At 37.8% G+C, this 23,750-nt stretch overlaps 1 long non-coding RNA gene across 1 annotated transcript; it reads left to right on the plus strand.

The window, feature by feature from the left end:
• The first annotated feature begins 9 nt into the window (after positions 1 to 9).
• On the plus strand, positions 10 to 21,338 carry LOC117022837 (uncharacterized). Its single transcript, XR_004423124.1, has 5 exons — positions 10 to 339; positions 726 to 819; positions 15,246 to 15,341; positions 19,471 to 19,584; positions 19,972 to 21,338. It is a non-coding gene; the product is annotated as an uncharacterized LOC117022837 (long non-coding RNA).
• The last annotated feature ends 2,412 nt before the right edge of the window (positions 21,339 to 23,750 follow it).

Below are 23,750 nucleotides of genomic sequence, written 5' to 3' on the forward strand. Positions count from 1 at the left end.
AAAGTGGTGATGAGAAGTAGCTAAGCCAGGACAGCCAGGGTGCTGGTGCCTGGGTACTCTGACCGGACTGTATATATAAACTCACCTTAGACCTCTGCTCTGCGAATCTGGTGTCCCAACGAGGAAGGCCTTCTTAATGGTTGCTCTCAAATTCATGGGAATTGAATGGGACGAAATTTTTCTTGGCATTCTCTAATATTTTCTCACTTTCTGGCAGATTTTTCCACCAGAAGAGCGGAGAGTGAAGGGAGCAGAGGAAATCTCACATGCATTTGGATTTCACACATGCCTACTTATACAAGAGCTCAGAGAAAAAAGCATCCAGCACGGGAGCTACAGGTAGGGGATACATTTCAGTGGTTATTTTCCTGGGGAAATAAGCTTTTATATCTGGCCCCAAACCTGTGTGTGTGTGTGTGTGTGTGTGTGTGTGTGTGTGTGTGTGTGTGTGTAATTGTACATGCTCCTTAAAAGGGTTTATTAAATACAGATGCTTCTCAACTTATGATGGTCTTACGTCATGATAAACTCATCTTAAATTGAAAACATCATAAGCCAAAAGTGCATTTAACGCACCGAACCTACCAAACACCACAGCTTAGCGTCACCTACCTTAAACGTGCTCAGAACACTTCCATTAGCCTACAGTTGGGCAGAATCACCTAACACAATGTATACCCTGTACAGTATCAACTGTTTGCCCTCATGATCTCTTGGCTGTCTAGGTCCTGTGGCTCGCTGCCCCTGCCACTGCCAAGTGTACGACAGAAGGTCATACCGAATGTCGCTAGTCCGGGAAAAGATCATTCCACATGCGAAGTATGTTTTCTACTGAATGCGTGTTGCTTTCATACCATTATGAAGTGAAAAGAAATATAAGTTGAGCCATGAGACATGGGGAACCATTGTATCTGCTGACTGAAGAAGAAATATTTGGTGATTTTATATATATATATATATATATGTTGCATAAGACTATTTCTGAAAAGAAATGGATATAACTGCTAAACAAATATCTACACAAATAAAGTGTGACAGGTTTTTTCCTCTCCAGTTTTAAAAACTGTGTGTTCATCCAAACACACAGCAATTTGGTCTTTCCTTCTTCCCATGAGAACCTTGATGGCTCAATCCAACATCTTGCCCCAAGAATTCAGGTAAAGGGCCAAACAGCCGTCTGATAGCATGGGGCACAGTTATGCAAGTTGATCCCCATCAGAATTAGAATAACAATTTGCAGAAATGTGAGGGATAAATCTGGGGCAGAACTGAGGTGTGAGCATCAGTAGGGGAACCCCAGCCCTGGAACAGTCATTGTCGGTGCTATGTGGTGATGACGAATGCTACCACTTCCCTTGGGAAGCTCCTCATGTCTTTGGTTGGGAAGGAGTGGTGTTTTTCATTTCCTCGTGTGTTTCAGACGACTTCCTATTCAAAGACCACAATTAAGATAATTATGACAATAGGTACTCTTTTACAGCGGGAAGGGATCCTAAAAATAATAGAAGCCATGGTCTTCACTTTGCAGATAGAAGTGGAGGCCAGATAGAAGTAATGTTCCACCCAGTATCACAGAGCCTGTTTATGGCCCAGCCAAGGACAAAGCATAGGTGTACCTACCCCTAGTCCAGGCCCGATTCTATTGGGTATCTCTTCTTTGACTTGCAATGGCTCCTATTCACCAAAGGGGGAAAAAAAAAAGTCTACATTTGGTGTACGGCTCTTCAGGATGTGCTGAAACATGCCTCCTTTTCCAGCTTTATTTCCCCTTTGCTCCCCATTCCCATCACTTTCTTTCACAAAATAGATTTGACTTCAGCCCCTTGCAACTTCTCACAGTTCTCTTCCAATGGCACAAAGTGAGTTGTTGCCCTTACCTGCAACCCATGCTGAATTCTTCTCTGTTCAGGTTTTATTATTTTTTTTATTAGTTTCAAGTGTACAAAATAATCTGTTCCACTTTAATACTCAGGTGTCATCCTCTCTCCTCCACGAAGGCTTACCTACTTCCTACTTCATGCTAAGTTAGTTCACCCAGCATTCTTGATACACACCTCAAAGCATCCATTCAGTAGCAACAGTTGGAACAATTTTTAAAAATTGTGAGTCTCCCTCCTTAAAGGTTTTGTCGCCCTCATTTTCTTATTCTCTCCATAATCCTTCCCTCCCCCAGTATTCGGTGCAGGCCCTGACACGGGATGAAATCTCTGTAAATGCTAAATGAAGAAATGAATGAACAAACCAACTGGACTCTAAATGGACAAAAAGAAGTATCATTGACTAAGACACTTTTATAACCTATAACCCATAATAATTCTAGAAGCAGCCTGACTACTTATATAGTATATAAGAGTGACTGGTTATACAAAATTCAGGCTAATATGACCAAATAATATATTTTGGTATAATTTTTGTGGTTAGAAGCAGACTTTGGAACCAAACTTCCTTTGTCCAAAGCCCGGTTGTACTACTTGCTAGTTAGTGTGAGATAGTTCACAGGTTACTTATCTTTTATGGGTCTCAGTTGCCTTGCTGTAAGTTGACAATAATAATAGAATCTAACTCTTAGAGATTTTATAAAGATTAAATATATAACAAAGATTTGGCAGTGCTACATAAAAATGAGTTTTCTTCTCCTTTCCCTCTTTCCCCTTTTCCTTCTTAATATAATAAAAATTATTATTAAGTTTAATAAGTGGGGACTTTAGTGGGAGGAGGGGGAAGCCAAAGAAATGCAAAACAAAAAATACAACAAATGTCTTATATCAACGGTTAGGAAGTATGTTAGTGGTTAAGAATACAAAAACTGAAAGATACACTATTTATTGGGTGTCTACAATGTGCTGGCTACTGGATTAAGCCCTTCACATACATTATCCAATCCTTGGTAGAACCCTGAAAAAACAGACATTATTATCCTCACTTCACACATCACAGAACAGGTTCAGAGAAGAAATTTGTCCAAGGTTGCACAGCTGGTAAGATTTAGAACCAAGATTTATTATGTGGTCAAAGATTAAGATATAGTCTCTGGAGACAGAACCCTGAGCTCAAAGCTCTGCCCACCACCCATGGCTGTGTGACCCTGGGCATTTTGCTTAACTTTTCAATCTCTGTTTTCTCATCTGGAAAATGGGTGTAATAATGGTCATGAGTTGTTAGGGGATTACATGAATTAATACATATAAAGTGTTAGAGAGAGCCCTATATCTATGGTTTTCCCTACTCAAGTAGAGCAACTGATCAAATGGATTGTTGATGAAGTTACTCAGAGTTCCTAGGAAGTTGCCTTCTTGTATTTCTTCTATGTAAAGGAATGAAAATTATATGAAACCTGTAGGAAAAAAAAAGGAGAAGAAGGAGGAGGAGGAGAAGGAGGAAAAGGAAAAGGAGGAGAAGGAGGAGGTGAAGGGGGGAAGGGAGGAAGACTGAAAAAATTAGAATATCACCATTAGAATGAGAAAATAATAATTTCCACAAACAAGAACCACCAATGAAGGCTGAAATAAGTGCACAAAAGTTTAAGCAGAAACAGGAATATTTGCATAATCTCGAAGTATCTCCTCCAACATATTTAGTAATTATAAAGGAAAAAGTCCATTTACAGAGGAGACTCCCATCTTCACTATGTAATCAAGGTTAACATCATTGCTACTACATATCAACATCATTATCTTCTTGTTATAATGCACTGCGAAGGGCACATCACCTCCATGGTATCCTTTTCAACAATGCATACTCAGTCAAATTATGAGGAAACATCAAAATCAAAGGACATTCCACAAAATAGTTAATCGGTGTTCTTCAAAAGTGTCAAAGTGATGAAAGAAAAGGAAAGACCAAGGACCTGTCACCAATTGTAGGGAATGTGACAATTTAATACAACGTTGGATCTTGGATTAGATCCTGAAACACAAAGAGGACATAAGTGGAAAAACTGGTAAAATCTGAATGAGTTCTGTACTTTAGTTAGTAGTATGGTCCCAAGTTAATTTCTTAGTTTTGATAAAAGTTTCGTGGTTATGTGAGATGTTAATATAAGAGAAGCTGAGGGTAGGGCATACAGGATTCTCTATACTAATTTTGAAGGTATCATGTAAGTCTAAAATGACCTAACCATTTAACTGTTTAAAATAAAAGGTTTCTGAGATGGACCATTTTCTATTTATGTAATGCGTTTCTTCCCTGTTGTGAGACTATCAGAAAGCCCTTAGTTTTACTGCTGGACATCTGCTATTGGAAGGATACTGTCGTGTCCTTTAAACTTAGTCATGGAAGCAAAGGAACCATGTTGAAACCCAAAGCTGAGTGGGTCATGTTTACTGCTATCTTACCCTAGCAAAGATTGCTTTCCACATGGGCACAATGTATTTTAGTCAACTGGTTTTTTATAACAGAAGACACTGAAATAAATATTGGAGTCAAAGATTAAAGGGTGTGGGATAGAAAGCAGTTTAATGTTAAAAATAGGGCTTAAATTGGGCAATGATAGAGACAAGATTTCATGGGTCCCTGCTAGTCTGTGTGAGTGTTTGATTTAGCATTTCCCAGAGAATGTTTAACTGAGCTTTACTCTTGTAAGATGACTGGAAAGAAGGGATTCCATTACAAATAACTTTGGCAGACCCCTACATATTCCATTTCTTGGGCAATCAGAAGGCATATGGGTAATAGCAAGCTATGAGGAGTCTTGCTGGTAAGAAAGCAAAGAAACACAAAACTATCTAACATCACATAAACTACGAAATCCTCAACATTTGAGAGAAGAAAATTTTCATATACCTATGAATATTGTGAAGGTCTAGAATTCCACAAAGTTTAGAGAATGCCATTCTATCATGTAAGTTCTGTGCAACAGCTCCACACAGTAAAGAAATCGAAACTGGAAATGAGTCGTGGGTGAGGACTATGGTCCTTTCTCTCTTCCTGTTCCTTGGAATTAAAAAAAAAAAAAAAGTACAGATTTTAATATCCTGTGGAAAAGAAAGCTGGAGATCAAATATAAAGGCAGATGGTAGGCAGCAAAATGAAATTCCATGGTCTGGGAGCATTTATTATACTGTGGAGAAATCTAACTTTTTTTTTTTTTTTTTTTTTGCTGTAAGTAGTAAGAATTATAATCCCCTTAACATTACAGAGTCACAAATTGGAACAGGAAGACCAGAATTTAGTACATACGAACCACACATAGATCAATATTACATTAACTAACATGAAATTAATAACACTTCCCCCGATGTTTAGGGGTAAATTGTATCCATTTACGGCATTCTGAACACTGTCATTATTGTTATTCTATTTTACTTTATCCTTCCTTATTCAAAATGACACATAAAATATGCACACTTAATATATGTGGTATGTTAGAGGAACCTAAATATGAACTACTATTCCACACGCGTGTATGAGCACATTGCTCAAGGTTAAAAACAGGATATTTTGTCTAAACGAAAATCAGTGTGCCTCTAAGCTGACTACAGAAAAGTTTTATTTCCTTTATTTCTAATCATTTTCAAGTGGTGGAAATTTGACTATTTATGATCCTAATGCATGTCTTCTAGTTTTCTGCCATTTTAGAAGTTATTGTAAGATTTTCGTAAATTTCACCTATTTGGAAAGAGAGGAAATAAATAAAAGTTGTTAACGATGTGAATTATATTGTCATGGCAACACATTTTTTCAGGTGCTCTGCTGTTATACAACTATTCACCGGTGGTGACTATTTATTATTTAAGAGAAATAATGTTTTGGTAGGAAAAAAATCACCTGTTATCAAAAAGGACAAGATCCTCTATGTAAATTCAAATTATTTGCTCAAGATGAAAATAGCTTTCCAGTCCTAAAATGATTACAATTTGCATTTTTTATATTTTCTTGATTGTTTTTTATTCTAATGGGCTATGAATCACTGAGATCAAAATCGACCATCCTGGCTCAAGGATTAATTTGAGATTGGCAACAGAAACAGTTGTACATCAAAATTTGTGCTTGTCTTTCCATAGTTTTTGCTGGAAAGTGGCAATACTATCAGGAATGTTTCCCAGCTTACCTTACATTGAGGTGGGACCAAGTCTTTAATTCTTATATATGGGGTGTGAGAGACGGTGATGTGTTTCTTTGCCATGCCAATGTATTTACAGGCTGTGTATGCTCCTCCATGTTGCTTGCCCTTCCCTCAGAGGGATGCAAAGAACACTGAGGCTCCAGGGGATTGAGAGGGAGGCATAGAGTGGAAAGAACTTGCATCCTCAAAGCATCACCTGGGGCAGATCCCCCACTGATGTGTGTTACATGAGAAAGAAACGAACCTCTATTGAGTCAAGCCAGTGAAATTCTTATGCAAATGTTCTAGTAGCAGGTATTGTAACCCTACCTACTGTATGACATCTCACTAGTTAATTGGTCCACAAATTCATTAAATGCATTAGGAAATATTAGTCGTGGTTGCGTACATTTATATATTAAAAGCAAATAGACAAATAAACAAGTTTTATGGAACATGGTGGATGGCCAAAATAAATGAATGTCTATTGTCCTCCTCTGCCATTTTCAGGCTGTGGGTTTCTAATGCTCGTGCTGTTTTCAATGCAGTGATGTTAGGTTTTGATACCAAATTAACAAAATTAATTGAAGTTTTGGTCCCAAAGCAAGCCTGACAAATTTTACTTATGCACTAATTGTTATGGGGCTCAAAAGAAGTACTGACTAAAATTTCTTATAAAGAGAAATAACTTAGAAAGTAAGCAATTTTTCAGGAACCTTTCTTCGTCCCCCAAGCAAGAATTTACATTCTTTTTATGAAATTCAGCCCATTTTCCAGCCTTCCTGCATCCTGATTACTTTGTAACTAGTTTCTGTTCTATTGATCAGTTCCCCTTATTTAAGTCCTTCCTGAGTAATTGAATAAAATATTAAATAGGCTAGAAAAATATGAGGAAAGAATTATATGGCGTAATATAAGAGAATTTCTGCAAACTGAACCGTGATCAACCCATCACTTTCACATATTGCTATCCTATTGGGCAGCTCCATCTGTCTCCACCTGGAAACTCACCTGTGGCTTACCATCCTCAGGACCTTTCCTGTGAACATCCTAGAGGATTCATGGATCTTTATATCTTCTTAGCCCCCACAAATGACATTAGCCATCTAATTGGTCAATAAACATCATTTTTCCGACAGTCAGCCTCTTTTTGTGTGTGTTGCCAAACTGTGTAACTTGTACCACAATTTTTTTGAGAACATTTTTAAACTTCTGGGTCAATAGCACTGTACTGGTCGTGTAACAACACACAAAACAGAATTGCTGACTGCTATTCTATGCTCAGGTAATAAATGTTTTGCCATATTTACTGTTTGGGGAGCTTGCTTTGTACATACAACTCGGTTTTAGGGTGCTAGGGCTGCCATAATAAAATACTACAAATTGGGTGGCTTAAACAACAGAAATTTATTTTGTCACAGTTCTGTAGGCTAGAAGTCTAAGATCAAGATGTCACCAGGTCTGGTTTCTTCTGAGGTCTCAGGTCTCTCTCCCTCTGGTTGCAGATGGATACCTTCTGGCTGTATCCTCACATGACCTTTCCTCTGCTTGCCTGCATCCCTGGGGTCCCTTTCTGTGTCCTAATCTCATCTTCTTGTAAATACACCGGCCAGATTGGATTAGGCCCCGCCCCCTTCCTCATTCTAACTTAATCAACTCTTTAAAGGCTCTATCTCCAAATTCAGTTACCTTTTCAGGCACTGAGTGTTAGGACTTCAACATATGAGTTTGGGTGGACACAATTCATCACATAATAAATATCTTAAGGCTTAGGGACTGCAATGAATACTGTTATAAATTGGTGATTGTCTAGGTAGTCTTTAAATCATCCGTATCAGAATCACGTTTTCATATGAAAATTCTGAGGAGTCCATTTTAAATGTTGTGAATAAAAATCACTCAGGATATAACTGGGGAAACTTCATTTAAAAATAAAATAAAATCAATGGTCACTCTTATGTACATTATATAAGTTGGAAAACAACTGGTATAAAAATGATGAGATTTTTCTTTATGGTCTGAGTATTGGGTGGGGCCAGGATAGAGATTCATTTAGTCTTTTGGCTATTGAGTTATTTACATTCATCTCTAAACATGGCTGGGATGACCACACACTATCCCCCAAACTCAATCCCCTTTCCCATTCTAACTGATAACTTTTGGGGAAGGATGTAATTACCTGTGTGCTGTTGCTGTAGTAACACAGTGGGACCTGCAAGCTGAGCTCAGAGGATAGCAAAGCTCTGAGTGGAACCTACGCTGGTTGGGATCCAAAGACTGGCTGATCAGCTAACAAGTTGGAATAAGTCTCAGCAGAACTCCCCCCGAGAGGCGACAAGAAAGTTTTCTGGCAAATAGAGTCACCATGCAAAGGAAAGAAGAGTGATTAGAGGGAAATCAGAACACCTCTACTCCCCTAGTTTCCAGCAACCACTCAATAACAAGCAGGGCTTAAAACCAATTCTTGATTTCCAGGACTTGAAGAACATAAGGAAAATTGTATCTGACTGTTTGAAAAACTGACTGGTTATGTGTGAGGTGCCTTTAGATTTGTCTCCTCTTTTTTCCCTCCTTAAGGGTCTAGGGATGGTTTCATGCAGGGTGTCATGTGGGGTCTCTGGTCCCACTCCCTACATAAGAACACAGGACATGGTGAGGTCAAAAAGGAACACCCACGGAGCCATAGATAGGGGAGTCATACCACTATATTCTCACTGGGTTGGAGACACAGGAAGCAGGAGCCACACAATCTGTAATCCACACTCTGCCTCCTGCTAGCTTAGCCATGGCGGTTATATTAGTGGCCAGTGGCTCACTGGTTACAGCTGATGGCCAACTAGCCACAGCTGATGGCCATCCAATCACAGTTGATGGCCGTTTACTATCTGAGCCAGCACCTTTCCACGTGAGGCCGAGAGTCTGGAAACTGCACTCCTGGCTCTGTCCCCACAGATGGTTATAAATAGGAATATTAAGGAAGGAATCATTTTATACCCTACCTACAAAAAGTCTTCTGTACAGTCCAATGTGGTGCCTGCTAATAAGATAAAAAATACCTGGGTTCAAATCCTGACTTGTCACTTCCCATCTTGATAATTTGGGTTTTTTGCTCATGGTTTCTGAAGGGTAGTGTCTTATTCTTTCATTGGTGGTGGCAGTAGTGGAAGGGTGGAGAGTGAATGGTGACTGGCTTAGATGTTTTACTTTCTTTTTCTTTTTCTTTTTTTAATAAAGATAATTTTTCAGAGCAGTTTTAGGTTCACAGCAAAACTGAAAATACAAATTCCCCACATGCCACCAGCCCCCACCCCACACACAGCCTCCCTTCTTATCATCTCCGACCAGTTGTTACAATTGATTAGCTTACATTGACACATCATCATCACTCAAAGTCCAGTTTTCATTAGAATTCACTCTTGGTGTGGTATACGCTATGGGTTTGGACAAATCAATAATGAGTCTCCATCATTACAGTATCATAGAGTCTTTTCATGGCCCTAAATATCCTCTACGACCCACCCATTCATCTTCCCCTACCAACCCCTGGCAACCCCTGATCTCTAACGTCTCCACAGTTTTGCCTTTTCCAGAATGTCACATAGATGCAATCATACAGTATGTAGTCTTTTCATATTGTTGTTTAACTAATTATGTTAAATGTAAGCTCCTGACGTGCCAAATTCTGGTCATCAACATTATTAGATTTATCATTGTTATTATTGCAAGTCATATTGAGGAAGATACCAATAAAGCAGCTCTAGGCAGTAAACATTGGGGAGCCTCATCTCAGAAAGCCACATGGATGGAGTACCTGAATGAGGAACTTGAACTAGAATCTCTGATTCATTTTGCCACATTCTCAAGGAGGGCATTCTGTGATAGGCACCAATTGTCTTTGTTTTGTGGGAGAGGAAATTATGAGGGTGGAGGTGCATAAACATTTGGATATTTCTAAATTTACTACTGAGCTTTTACTTTTTTTTTAATTGACTACTATTCAAATTCCTATAAAGGTTACAGGCAAAACACTGTTTTGCTACAATAGAATGAGTTACATGCCACCATTTTTATTGTATCTCAGTGCGCTGAGTGCAGAAGCTCAGACAACATGTAGAAGAGCTGTTGTCTGATTGATTGTCCCAACTCTGAATTTTTGGGAGAGGGAATTGAGTTTGGGTGACAGTGTGTGGTCATTCCAGCCATATTTAGAGATGAATGTAAATAACTCAATAGCAAAAAGATTAATTGAATCTCTACCCTGCCCTCGCCATTTACTCAGACCATAAAGAAAAATCTCATTGTTTATATGAGTTGTTTTCCAACTTATGTAATGTACACAAGAGTCACCATTGATTTTATTTTTTAATGAAGTTTCCCCAGCCATATTCTGAGCGATTTTTATTCACAACATTTAGAATGGACTCCTCATATTTTTCATATTAAAATGTGATTCTGATACTGATGATTTAAAAACTACCTAGACAATCACCAATTTATAAAAGTATTCATTGGAGTCCCTATGCCTTAACATATTCATTATGGGATGAATTGCATCCACCAAAACTCGTATGTGGAAGCCCTAACACTTAGTTCCTAAAAATGTAACTGAATTTGGAGACAGGACCTAATCTGTTTATATATTTTTAAACATGGTCTTAATTTCCCTGATGATCGTATATTCATTCTGTTGCATGACACAAATTCCACATTAGAATGTAAAGCCATGGAGGAGAGAACAAGAAAGTTCAATTTTCTTCACTAAGGTCTAAGATATTCTAATGCCAAATTCTTGCTGAAGTCTTAAATATGATGTCTTAACCAGGATTCCCTGCAAACAGAGGGAGTGAAAGAGAAAAGCAGTAAAGGACAGAGGAAGGGGTTGTCCGTCTATCAGACTACTCCCCTGGGTTTCTGGGTGGGGCCTGATGCTGTCCGGACCTGCTGAGAAGCCTCAGGAAATACAGCTCAGAAACTTCCCCCCAGAAATAAAAGGGGGAAACAAACTATCTGCTCGCTCTTATTACACTGGTTAAAAATGACCCCATGGGCATTCACATGCACACACACACACACACACACACACACACACACACACACACACTTTAGTTGCCAAGGTATAAAAGAAGAGGCCCCAGGGCAGCAGATGGGATCTGCTCCACTAACCTCAGGCAGAGGCTGTAGCTTCCAGAAGAGAAGCCACTGGAAGCCTGTGAGAAACTTGTCCCTATAGCCATAGTTGCAGTAAAAGGCGAGACAGATGAATGTGAAGTGGCGTAGCTGAAAGATTCCCTGTAAGGTTGTGCACATATATTTACCCCTACTTTGTACTGGGTTCCGCATATATGAGGACATGACATAGAAGTGCTTTCTTAGAAAAATTCCTTGACCTAAATGAGCAAGTCAGAGAACATTAGTATATTTGAAGGAAATGGGGGAATACTGAAGACAATACAGACTGTAAGGGAGTTGCAGTGCCAGAAGTATGGACTTGGCTTAAGCAATCTAGGAAAGACTCATGGGAAGGGGGCACACAGCGGGCCCTGGAAGGGTGTGTGGTTCTCCTCACCCCACTGGTTTCCAGTCCTAGTCTGGCGATAATAACTATTGATCTACATGTGCTTACACAGGAATTTGTAGTTTACACATTGCTTCCACATACATGAACGGATTTTAAAAAGCGTTAGCTCCTTTATATATACAGGGAAACTGAGGCTTAATTAAGACTTGCTAATTTTACATTCAATAAGTGGCAGAACCAGCACTAGAACCAGGTCCTCTGACTCCTAAGACAGTGCTCTTTCTGTGACACACATCATATGAGATAGGATTAGGCACAAGAGTACAACTTAAATATGGGATTCAGTCGTGCTCATATAGCAAAATACGTGTAGACTAAATTGGATGGAATGAAGCGTCCTCCAAGGTATCCACTCTAGTGTTTCTAGAACTAGTCTCAGTCTTAGGAATATAACAAACATTCAATAAATACTGGTAATTTTCGTTACTATCATTCCATAGGTATAATGCAAGTTCTAAATGCCTGGGTAAAATAACTTAAAGGAGATGCATAAAGATATAGAAATGAGAAGGACTGGACAAATATAGCCTCTTAGTAAGAAATGGCACATTTTCTGCTTTTGCACAGGCTAGGGGGGATGGATAAAGAGAACCCCTTTTTAGTTCTTTAGCATGACTAAGTGTGGGTGTTCTAGATTTCAATTCATAACGGCAATTTACAGCTTCTCCGTCTTTTCAATGATTTGATAACCATTTATTGTTTCTGGTAAGTTCAAAATGTTGTAAATCTGACTGTGAGAGGCACAAAGGCACTACCTTTAAGTTGTGGTTGACACTCGAGCTAAGGAGAGAAGGCTTGAACACATGAATTTCCAATCTGAGGCAGTAAGACGGTGTTGGGAGAGACTTTCAGGCAACACGTGTTAACAGCAGGAGTGAAATAGATTGATTAGCAACTGATTAGTGTTTTTCCTCTGGGATGTCTTTGGAAGCCACCTGTGGTGACAACTGTTACTGGTCCCTTTGGCAAGCCTTAGCAGTGCCTTTAGCACCACCCTGTCCAAGTACATTGAATTTTGCATATTTGAAGAAATGCTATGTGGGCCGTGACTGGTTGGCCCTCTTTCTTCCAGGCATTGCCCCTGGGGAGCTATGTGCAGCGTCCCACACTGGTTCTTAAATCCAGAGGCAGAAGAGTGATGAAAAAAGAATATTTTGTATAAAACTGTATAGGTCGGAGCTCCTGTCAAAATCTGAATTCACAGACGATTGGATATTTATGGCAAAAAGAAAAACCTGAATAAACACATGCACACTATTTTAAAGGAATGTTTTGAAATTCATCTCTTATTGAGTGGTTGTATGTACTAAGCCTGACTCAGATTTTTAGGTAGAAAAGATAGAATATAAAGGTAAAGAAGATAATTTTATTACTGGCTAAAGAATATAGAATGACAAAGGGCAAATTATATATGACTTTCACATTTATCTAAAAGGCAGACATAAATACATTCTAATATTTAACTTCTATTTTTTCTTTTTAAAACATATACTAATTTTCAACTAACAAAAACGTGTACATTTTATTTTAAAAAGTTGAGTATTCTAATATCACTTTACACTTGCAATTTTGACTCATACCGCTTTCACTTTTGACTCGTATGTCTTCACGAGAAGTAAAAATCTCAACTAGTATGTAGGGAGAAATTAAGCAATGTGATATTGACCAGACATTCTTCTAAAACTCCTAGGAGTTTTAATTGTCAGGAAACACCTAATTCCTATATTAACCACGTGGGTGAGCCTGATCTTCAAGGTTCATTTCGGCCATAAACGTTCCTGCCAGCCTATAGATGGCAGCAAACTTACACATCATTGCCAGGGTCTAAACTTGCAATTCCTACTTCCAATTCCTCTTTCCTGTTAGTCTTTTCAGTGTACAAATAAGTGATATATTATTATTACATAATATAATGAAGATAAAGTCATAGCTTTATTGGGACTTGATTTACGAAACCATTGGAAAATTAAGGGAAAACATAAAACAAAGTGTAAAGAAAAATGCTTGGGATCAAGATCTGCAAAAGACAAGAAAATTGGTATTCTCATAGTCAAAACTTGTTTTTGTTTTTTTTTTTTTTTTTTTTTTTGTATTTAGTGTCGCTGAGTGGGAACTTGGCTACTTTTTTTATTAGACCATTTGGCACAGTATGTTCTTTAGCATAGTCAAAGCTGAAAGATGGTACCCTATTGTATAGTTTAATGATGTGTCATACTGCCAATAAAGACTTTCTCATGAAGTGAGTGAGCTAGAATTGAGATATTTATGAGGAGACATAACCAATATGCCTAAAAGAATAGGTAACAATGACCAATTAGCCATTATATTAGGTTCCAGTGTGTAAGAATCATCACTGAATGTTCTATGGCCGTGATCTTATTATCTCTGCTTTACTGCTAAAGAGAGATTTAATTCAATTTATTGATGGCAAGGCTATTAAACCTTTGATATCAGTTGTATTCTGTGCATAAGATTTCTTAGTTGAGAATAGATTTCTTATGGGGAATAATAAGAGAAAATGAAGATAGAAACAATTACTGAAACTAAGGTCCAGTGATTATCAGCATATCAATATTTGCATTTTAGGTCCCGAGGAAATGCACAGCGGACATCTGCCTTGTTAGCAAGATTTCATGAGCCATAAAGGATTTTGTTTCGCATTATTCATTGTTTAACAAAATGTCACAAGAAGTAGGCCCATTTGCCTTGTTAAGCCACCTGTCTCCTCGCCGAAACAGGTGTGCTGTGCAGGTAATGTTCTCAGTGTAAAGAAGCACTGACCAAAGAAAGGCCATGAGAAAAATATGCTTAAAATGGAGAAGCTAAAACAATGACAGCTTGGCCATTAGAACACATGAGTATTGGTTATGCAACACCTCTTTGTATCAGCACCTGTTGAGGCTAAGAATTTGAGCTCTAAATGTGATGATAGACTAGTCAGGTATCAACCTCCTGAACTGATATTTCTGATTGATATACTATTAGATGATAATTATCATAGTTTTATTATAGTGAAGTGCAGATCTGTCATATTTTTCTTTGAGACTTTTTCTTTAAGTGAACTTTAAATTGACTCTACACCCCCTTCCACTCTGCCCCCCCCCACCCTGGCTCCCATGTTTTATTCAATGCAAGGATATCAGGCCAATCATAAAATAGACATGCCATATTTATTTTTCTAGTATGCAAAAGCTAGTACATAGTTTAACATTTAATGTTTCTGTATTTAAACAAACTTCTAGTATAATACATGTACTTGATAAACATTGGCTATTATTATAGTTAATTCTTGAACGTATGTAAATCTGATGGATACAGCCAATTAGAACAGAATCATTCTTAAAATGCTGTGAGCACATTAAAAATGCAGCAACTTAGTAAATTCTCTTGGACTATGTATTGAATGAAATAAGGAAACTTTGGGAAGGGGATAAAGTTTTCTTATGGAGCATCTCCTATGAATCAGGATACATACAAACCTCTCCACATGTTGTTATGTAATCAGAGAAGCAACTTTATGAAATAGAATTAATCACATGTAGTTTACAGATGTCACTGACAGTTAAATTTACTTTCATAAAGCCACAGGGATGGAGAGTAAAACATCAAGTGTTCCATTTCCAGGTCTGTCTTGAGGGCATACTACAGAGTGTTGGAGAGAGGCCACCAATTCCGAAGGCTCCAGGACCAAGAAAGTGACACATCAGGAGATTAGACCAGGTGAAGGAAAGTGCTTGGTGATGCTGAACTCCCATTTTGGGTACATAATCAGGGAGTTGTGGAGCCTCATGGGAGTTAGAACAACGAAGTTCGAAATAAAAATTGTCCCTGCCACTTGGCTCCTGAATGTTGACCCAGAGTTGTTAGATGTTCTCATTTTTTTAAAGAAGTCAGAAATCAAGGATGGGATTTTTCTTTTGTGTGTGTGTGTGTGTGAGTGTGTGTGTGAAATTGCCTGGTTTTTAATTTTCGGCAACCAATTAAATGTGGCCAAAAAATAAATAAATGAAAGTAAGTGAAAATCATATCTAATGGTCACAGAGCCACTGCATTTCAACTTCTGCATTAGAGGGAGCTCCTGACTCACTTCCATTTCCATAATAAAAAGAATGCTAACATGAAAACAAACAAACAAACATGGACACAATTGGCCAACTTGACCAGAGTGAACCATTAAGGAGAAAAAGTAAAATAAGTCTATATTGTGATAAAAAACAAACCCCCCACCCCCCCAAAAAACAAACAAACAAACAAAAAACAATAACCATCCTTGGACCCTCTTTCTTTGATTTCTTTTTTCTTTCCTTGAATTATTTTTCTTTTCTTATCAACTTATAGTTCTGAATGAGTGACCAGAATCATAACTTGTTTAGGTCAGAATTTAGACATCCTCTTGGTCAATGAGTAATGAACAGATTCTGAGGTTTACACCTGTTTTATGCAATACAGAAAGAGCTTGGGCTAGAACATCAAAAATCATTTTTTTTTTTTTTTAACTAGGAAGGTACTATTCTTGTATGAACTTTTAAATCTTCTTATGTGAGATGAAGACTTGGAATTCATCATGCTCAAATTAAAAGACCAATGAGATTAGTTAGTAATTTCAGAGGCTCATTTTCAGAACTTACCATTTGAGTTCATTGACTTGGCTGGTTTTGAAGATAGGGTCATATGATTAGTGTTTAAATCATGACAATTGATAACATATCTGTTTCTGTTGATTCTCTGATTGATTTGGTCAATACTGAAGATCCACTCAATAATATCAATCAACCTACAGCTAGAGTAAATGGTGAGGAGAGACCCACAAAGGATCTCGTGCTTAATTCAAATTTGATTTCCTACAATATATATTCAGTCTAATGATTATATCTGAATCATTACAAGTTCTTTTAGTTCCTTCTTCAAGGGATTCTATTTTTGAAAAATTATTTGACAAACAAAGGTGTGCAAAAAAATACAACGCTAATTTTGTATTAGTCAAAGATAGTCATAAGTGAATATGCACAAAAAGCAGTACTTTTCAAATTATATTAAATTTTCTTGTTTAGTTAAATATAGTTGACCCTTGAACAACATGAGTTTGAACCTCATGAGTCCACCTACACACTTAGTTTTTTCAATAAATACTGTAAATATATTTTCTCTCCCTTATAATTTTCTTAACAAAACTTTCTTTTCTCTAGCTTACTTTACCATAAGAATACAGCATATAATATATATATAACATACAACATATATGTTAATTGATTATTTGTGTTATCATTAAAGTTTCTGGGCAACAGTAGGCTATTAGTAGTTAAGATTTTGGGGATTCAAAAGTTATACAAGAATTTTTAAGTGTGCTGGAGGTTGGCACTCCTAACTCCCATGCTGTTCAAGTGTTAACTACATTTGATATTTAGCTATACTGTGCTTTTTTGTTGTTGTTGTTGTTTTCTTTTTAATAAGCTCATGCTTTCCTTAGATAATAACTTGAAGACCATAGAATGAGAATAACTTCTTTGATCCATAATTTAGACATTAAACTCTGTATATAACTTTTTTGTCCTCAGAAATATTTCCTGATAACTTTGGTAAGTCTCATCTTTTAAGGAGGCTGTGGTTAATTTGATTCTATGTATTCACTATTGTTTTTTTTTTTTTTCTATTTTCTGAGGGGACAATGAAAGACTACATTTCAAAGAGACTTGTATATTGGTGGATCTGCAGGATTAGCTCTAGATTATAGAAAGTGTGTAAAGCGGTTATATACCACTTTTTGGTCTGGCCTCAAATTCCCCATGAGATTTTTGTGCTCGTTTTCTCTTTTCATTCCCTGGTAGCCAAATGCAGAGAATTCATCACAGAACTTCATGGTTCCAAGGGACAACAATAACATGTAAAACAAAACATTTCTTCCTCTCAATCTGTAAACTGCTTTGGGTATGTTAGGAGTATGCCACATAATTACATTGTGTTAAGCTCCTGTGTTTTCAGGATTTACCTGTGTGAGCACCTGGTATTACCCTGATTCATAAAGCTGTCATCTTTTCACTTATTCTGCCTTCTTCATGGGCATGAAAGAGGATCCACAGTTGTTTTTTGTTGTTGTTTTTTTTTTTATCAACCCTTGACTCAGTCAATATTCACATGATAATATTTCTGATGCTCTGATCCTGAGACTGTGATAGGACAGATATTTATATCAAGTCCATTTTACAGAGAAGATATCTGAGGCTTAAAGAGATTAAATGACCTTACCCAAAGTCATAAAGTTAATAATTGATGAAGTTGGAATCCCAATCCAGGACTTTTGGCTCTAAATCTTGGCCTTGTTCCCCTAGATCATTCTATTAATTGTGGAAGTCTGGGATCCCAGACCTCAAAGCTGCATACAATCAACTAATTAATGCCAATGCAAGAGAGTCAATATCTTTTACCATCCACTGGAAAAACAACGACTTTGCATTTTAACCTTCTAGACACATGGACCACTTTGTATCTCCTTTGTTGTTTAATCTAATAAGAAGAATTTTAGAGGACAACATATTGACCATGGGAATTGAATAAAGTGATCATGGCAAACACAAGTTCAGCAAAAGAGGTGTCTCATATCCTGTTGTTATTCCTCCTGACGCATAGCCGTCTCCCTTACACATCTTCAGATAGTTTCAAATTTTAGTTTTGGAAAAAAACACAAAAACAAAAAACAAACAAACAAACAAAAAACAGTGGTGAACAAACTTTTTTTTTTTTCCTTTTTCCATAAGATAAGAATACGAGACTTGGAAAAGACCGTGTCAAAATTTATATATATAAATTCCTTCTTTTGAGAATTAAATCCATTTCATTGAATATTTATATTAAGATCTATCCTTTAGTAATTCTATCTGAATCTACGAGTTTGTTGACCAGGACATCAAATAAAAGATATCTCCATCTGGTACGTAGTACATAATATAGGCGCAAAAATTGCTGAGCGAATGAATGAATGAATGAATAAAATAATTTTTCTCAGCCTAGAACTCCTCATTATAAACCAGCAGAGGGAGTCAAATGGGTTTTTGTTTTGAATATTTTTAGAAATCTGACCGGGAATGAATATTTTCCCACAATATTGTTGCTCTAGGTTAACTACATCACCATGTTTCTTTCTTTTCACCTGGAATTGGATAAAATCAATGTTTCATGTTGTATGTCTCATGCTAAGCAAAAAGTGACAGATACTGATATGTCGATTAAAAAGGAAGAAATGTATTAGCTATTATATAATCGATGTAGTTTAATAGGCAATTTTTTTCCAGAGGTGATTTATGAAAGGAAACAGTAAACTGTATTACTAGTGTTGGTTGGATATACAACTGCATTAAAACAATAAACAACCAAGGCAAATAAGGAATAGTGTTTCATTGAACAGATATCTGATAATTGCTAAGAAACTACTGAGTTTATATGCTTTGGATAGTATTCCATTAAAAACACAGGCAAGCAAGTAAATTTACGGTTAATCCAGGAAAACACACACCTAAGTTCAGTTTAGTCTAAGGCTTGATTCTAAGTCTTTATTAGTGTTTCCAGACATTATTCTTTTCCAGTTTCTAGGAACTTTCTACTATTGTTAAATCTGAAAGGCTACCCTGTAAAAAAATAAGAGGTTATCTCCACTCAAGGGGAAATAAGAAGTCACACTCCCAATCAGCCCCTACCTAATTCAACCCGAATTAAGCACGCCAACCGATGTGTCATAGAGTTGGTAGACTCTCTATCTATACATTTTTTTTTTCTGAATTATGCATCCCTTTGGGATCTGTAAAGCTTGGTATAAATCTGGAAATCTCACAAAAACAGACTCTCATGAAATTTTCAGACCTCTATGCCTTGATCAGGTTGAAAATATGCTGGCACAGCCAGCATCAGCTCCAGCCAAGTCATGGATGTGCAGAGGGGCCCCGCAGTACGGAATGCAAAGCAACTTTAGAAAGTAAGTTCAAAGTGTTTTCAAAACTTCCCAGAAATGGTGCCATAATTTCTGGGCAGTGGCTCAGGTATGAAAGTTCTTATTTCAAATGAATCTGTCCAGTAATTCCTGGCACGGCAATTTGAAATGGGAGGGAAGCAAAGCTCCCTTTTTCCTCAAGGTCACCCAAGAGTATTATTCTCTCCAACATAAATATTACTCTTCAGTTCTCATTCACTAGGAAACGAGGCACCAGAAATTAGATTTTACCTGTCTTTTTAATGAAGGAAATCAACAATTATTAAGGGCTTCAGTTTGTCATATTCTGTATGAGACAATTTTAGATGTTATCCTATTTAATCCTCATGAAGACCTCTTAATGTAAATATTATTATTCTTATGTCACTGCAGGAGCTCAGAGAGATGACGGAAGTTACCCAAGGTCACACATCAATGAGTGTTAGAGCTGAGATTCAAACCTAACTCTGATATGAAATCCCAAACCCTCTTCAGTATACCAAGAATTTGCTTTGGAAAATGCTTTAGAATTTTGGAATGTAATATAGTTTTTGAAAGATGTTCTTATTTTTTAGTTTATTTCTAAAATAGGCATGTAATTCCCTCTCATTATGAGAGACTACAATGGCTCAAAATCCATTTCAACAAAGTTCATGAAACTCCAAGTGCTGCGTGTTAATCGAAGGTTGAATGAGTATTTAAGAGTTGTAATTTCTAAATGATTTTGCTAGTCTTATCAAAAGCAGAAGGGCAATAATTCACACAATCATCATTGATTTCAAGTGAAAATTTTTCGTCTTTTGTTTGGCTTCTTGGCCACTTTTCAGGGCTTCCTGCAGTCCATTTAACAGAAAATGAAGCTTAAAGCCAATAAAAAAAGGGGAAAAAAATATTGGGCTCATGGAGATGTCGAGTGGGTGCAGGTGGTAAATGGAGCTTAGGAAATAATGACCAAATATGTGTGAGAGTTAGTAATATTCCATTTCCGCACAGCCCCCCCACCCCAACCCCTAGCCAAAAACCTTATTGCCCTCATATCACGCTTTATCCTTTACTCCTGGGTAGTTAGGTTAATTCCAATTGCCCTTAGGCTCATTATGTGTGACTCTAAGAATAGGGGTTCCATTCTTGAAACATAGAATTTGCTGGCATTGAGATTAATTTCCAAGGCAACACTGATGCTGTGAGACGCAGTTAAATTGCGGGATGTTCCATGAGAGACGAGCAGGACAAAGGGCACGCCTACATTAACAACAAACAAACAAACAGACAAACAAAACAGAAACTCAGAGTTGGATGAATCCTTGTGTTCCAAATCTGTTCCAAATTTTATCACTTAAAACTGAGACTATGAAGTAATTTTTCCAAGTTCACAGAGCTGGTAGGTGGCTGAGCTTGTATGCAAATCCATGGCTATATTTTAATGACTAGCTTACATTGTTTGGCTTTGAGCAATTAACTTCTCTAGGATTCCATTTTGTTATCTAGAAAATGAGGATGATAACACCGAACTGATGTGCATTAGTGAGGAGTAGATGACATGTATGTGAAGTGTGGAGCTGAGGGCCTGGGAAGCAGGAACTGGGAAAGTAGGGAGGGAGCCTGGGAGCCGTTACTGAGGTTGTAACCTCAGCAGCAACTGTTCAGTGGTAATGGAATTTGGGGTAGAATCCGTGCCTGAAATTCAGGCATTAGTGCTCAGCTGAATGCCCTTTCCAATAAACCAGGTTTTAATTCCCTCAAACAAAATTTACTATTTGTGGAAGATGTTTGGATAGTTTGGCAAGGTGCAATTTGGACTTATTGTCTTTATTAAAAGTTTACATATAATATTTTTTTGTATGCATCATTTGTGACTACCTTTTTTGGGGAAAAAAACAACACACACACACACACACACACACACACACACGTTTGGATTCAATTTCCATATCTTCAGATGACTAACCACGCTATCTCCAGTGACTCTTTTTGATTCTATGAACCTTAAATACTCATCTATAAGAAGGGAGCAAGATGCTTTCCCATCCAAAGTAAAAAAAATATTGTAAGGATTAACATTTTACAATGAATGTGAACATGCTATTTAATTTCAATGTGCTCACTTTCTGCTCCCAATGTAAAGGTACAGAGGTACTCTTCGAGTTCTGAAATGTTCGAAACAGCCGACAGCTAGGCCTCAAGATCTTGCACTCAGCGGAAGCCGTGTGGACTTGTTCAACTTCTGAGGCGTGTTCGAAAACTGAAGAATTTACCCCCGGGTGTACGGCGTTGGTAAACCGAAATGTTCGGCAACGGAGATGTTCTAAAACTGAGATACTACTGTATTTTTATCTGGCTAGCTGTCTGGCGGAGTGGCTTGTTCTAACAGCACAAGCTTCTCATGGCATCCTGGGCAACTTCCGTATAGGGTCTAAGCCTCAATGTCCACGTTACACATCATGGGGTTATTTTTGAAATCAAAATAGATAAAGTACATAAAGTGTTTGGCACATAGTGCATTTAAGGAGTTGTAGCTATTATAATTATTTTTAGTAGACCTGAGAAGAAAAAGTCACAAAATCTTTAGTTCTATTAGTCTTAACCTCTTAGCTACATGTAATGCAGAGTAAAATACCCTTTTACTCGTCCCCAGTTTCTCTCCAGTTCTGAAAATTGTTTCTTTGTGCTCAGAGGCATCAATATATATGACACTGAATTTTGATAGAAACCATGAAATACACCTTTGAATTTTTGCAAATTTGTGACAATCTATAAGTTGGCTAGATGGCTCTGTTAGAAGATATCTGCTTATTATAAAAAAAAAAAATAAGTCACGAGGCATTTTGTGCCTACTGGAGGAGGGCAGCAGAAGTGATCTGGCCAGGCTCCTTCTTATGGTAATAGCTGCAATGGAGCAGCTGCCTGGAGGCAGTTAGCTATCACTGTCATGTGGGCTAATAGTGGCAGGGTGACATCGATCCACATGGACAACTTATTCATGTCTCAGTCCAAAAACTTAATCACTTTGCTGATTCTTCCTCAGTCTAACAGGTAGTAATGACAGTCATTTAAAACCTCAAACTTGTAAGTCAATGTACTAGAGCTCAAAGAGAGACTGTGGGTCCAGTCACTCTAGGCTCACTCTGAATTAAGTTATCAGCTCTGTCTCTCTCATTATCTCGCTCTCTCTTACCTCCTAGTTCCCCTTTAAAGAAGGACTTACTCCCCAGCAATAGAGTGTGTGGTCAGCAGTTATCTCTCAGCTCTCCACAACTTCAGGGTCTGCCTCCACTTCTGAGCGCTGCCGTACTTAAGCTCACAGCTTTCCAGGACACTGACAGTCCATGGTTCCACCAGAAAGAGTTATAAAGTCTTATTCTAGAGACGTCTACTGGGCTGGCTGAGTTTTCTCCAGGCTTTGTCAGGCCTGCAGTGGAGTTTAACATCTTTCTCTGTCCCATCCTTCTTCCACCCTATTCCTTTCACAGCTAATGATCCCCTATCATCTTATTCCTTAGACTTCCTTTCATCATCTGTTCCTGGAGAACTCAACCTGCAACACATGGTATTAAGGATAATCTACCTTAACAGGAGACAAAATGGGTTTTGACCTAGATTACTCATAGCTCACCTGGCAATATGACAGGTGGAGCGCAGATAGCCCCTGGCAGAAGGTGGCTTTCCATCTGGTACAATCCACCAGTGGTGAACTGAGAAGGCATGTAGGTAGAAGGGGATGTGCTGCTGGACATGAAGAATCAGCCAATTGAGATGTATGAAGAAAAGAGTAGCTACAAGGATAAGCTATTAGATTCTTATTGCTGAGAGCTGCACTGCTCTTCTGTACAAGGGCAAATGAAGAGCTGAGAGAATAACATACAATTAAACGTCTGGTGCAAAGCAGAGAGCATCTTTGGATATATACCCCAAAAGCCCTCAGTTCCCCTAGCAGGAGAGGGTACAGAAGTAAAGGACCAAGCCTAATGTTTATTAATCAATGTGGCTGAAATTCAAAGACAGTTAAATGCTCAAATAAGACATATGTGCTATGTCAAGATTAGGGCCCTCTTTGAAAACAAAACCCAAAAAACCTGGTACCCTGACACTTGAGGACATCTGCATGGGTATTCCAAAGATATTGATTGTCCAGATTCCTTGGGAACAAAAGATCTTGGGGACTGCAGCATCAG

This window comes from Rhinolophus ferrumequinum, chromosome 6 (genome assembly GCF_004115265.2).
Source record: "Rhinolophus ferrumequinum isolate MPI-CBG mRhiFer1 chromosome 6, mRhiFer1_v1.p, whole genome shotgun sequence".
Lineage (NCBI taxonomy): Eukaryota > Metazoa > Chordata > Mammalia > Chiroptera > Rhinolophidae > Rhinolophus > Rhinolophus ferrumequinum.